Source organism: Mus pahari, chromosome 4 (genome assembly GCF_900095145.1).
Source record: "Mus pahari chromosome 4, PAHARI_EIJ_v1.1, whole genome shotgun sequence".
Lineage (NCBI taxonomy): Eukaryota > Metazoa > Chordata > Mammalia > Rodentia > Muridae > Mus > Mus pahari.
This window is the reverse complement of record NC_034593.1, coordinates 17,813,060-17,814,975: the sequence shown is the minus strand read 5'-3', so window position 1 is coordinate 17,814,975 and position 1,916 is coordinate 17,813,060. Positions and strand designations below refer to the sequence as shown.

The 1,916-nt window shown below is 42.4% G+C and overlaps 1 pseudogene; it reads left to right on the top strand.

Moving 5' to 3' along the window:
• The first annotated feature begins 263 nt into the window (after positions 1–263).
• LOC110320714 lies at positions 264–620 on the top strand (annotated as a pseudogene).
• The last annotated feature ends 1,296 nt before the right edge of the window (positions 621–1,916 follow it).

Here is a 1,916-nt window from a genome sequence, read left to right as displayed (position 1 = left end):
CATTGTTTGTGATAGCTGTGTAGTACTCTATGATGTAAATGTACCACATTTTCTGTATCCATTCTTCTGTTGATGAACATCTGGGTTCTTTCCAGCTTCTGACTGTTGTAAATAAGGTTACTACCCTTCTGAGACCCGGTGGTGCATGCTACAGAGCTTTGTCCAGTCTGCTCTGCCCTGACACACTGCTGTTTGCTCCTGCTGAGGACCAAGTCAGTCAGTAAGTCACAGCTCAGCCATGGCATTTAAAGATACCCTCAGCCATGACATTTAAAGACACCAGAAAGATGTCTGGGGAGCCTGAAGTGGCAATTCACCAAATTCAAATCATGCTCAACAGCTGCAATGTGAAGTCACTGGAGATGGTTTGTGTGGACTTGATCAGAGGTGTAAAGAAAAATAATCTGAAAGAAAAAGGATGGGTGTGCATGCCTACCAAGACATTGAGAATCACTACCAGAAAATCACCTTGTGGTAGAGGTGGGACATGGGATCCTTTCCAGATGAGGATTCACAAGCAACTCATTGATTTACATAGTCGTTCTGAGATTGTTAAGCAGATTACATCCATCAGTATTGAACCAGGAGTTGAGGTTGAAGTCACCATTGCAGATGCCTAAGTCAACGAAATAAATTGACTTAATTGTTAAATTTAAAAATAAAATTATTGCTGGTTGCAAGCTTGTACAGCCACTCTGGAAATCAGTCTGGCNGTTCCTCAGAAAATTGGACATAGTACTACCAGGGGACCCAGCAATACCTCTTCTGGGCATATACCCAGAAGATCTTCCAACTGGTAATAAGGACACATGCTCCACTATGTTCATAGCAGCCTTATTTATAATAACCAGAAGCTGGAAAGAACCCAGATGTCCCTCAATAGAGGAATGGATACAGAAACTGTGGTACATTTACACAATGGAGTACTACTCAGCTATTAAAAACAATGAATTTATGAAATTCTTGGGCAAATGGATGTATCTGGAGGATATCATCCTTAGTGAGGTAAGCCAATCACAAAAGAAGTCACTAGATATGCACTCACTGATAAGTGGATATTAGCCCAGAAACTTAGAATACCCAAGATAGAGTTTGCAAAACACAAGAAAACCAAGAAGGATGACCATCGTGTGGATACTTCATTCCTCCTTAGAATAAGGAACAAAATACCCATGAAAAGATATATATACAAAGACAAAATTTAGAGCTAAGATGAAAGGATGAACTATTCAGAGACAACCCCATCCGGGGATCCATCCCATCATCAGCCACCAAACCCAGATACTAATGCACGTGCCAGCAACATTCTATTGAAGGGACCCTGATATAGAGGCCTCTTGTGAGGCTATGCCAGTGCCTGGCAAACACGGAAGTGGATGCTCACATTCAGCTATTGGATGGAGCACAGGGCCCCCAATGGAGGAGCTAGAGAAAGTACCCAAGGAACTGAAGGGGGATGCAACCCTGTAGGTAGAACAACAATATGAACTAACCAGTACCCCCTGAGCTTGTGTCTCTAGCTGCATATGTAGCAGAAGATGGCCTAATTGGCCATCATTGGGAAGAGAGGCCCCTTGGTCTTGTAAACTTTATATGACCCAGCACAGGGGAAGGCCAGGGCCAAGTAGTGGGAGTGGGTGGGTAGGGGAGCAGGGGCGGGGGGGTGGGGTATAGGGAACTTTCGGGATAGTATTTGAAATGTAAATAAAGAAAATAATAATAATAATAATAATAATAATAATAATAATAAATTACTAAGATAAAATAAATAAGGGAACTATGAACATAGTGGAGCATGTGTCCTTACATGCTGAAGTATCTTCTGGATATATGCCCAGGAGTGGTATTGCTGGGTCCTCAGGTAGTCCTGAGTAGTCCTCAGGTAGTCCTATGTCCTATGTCCAATTTTCTGAGGA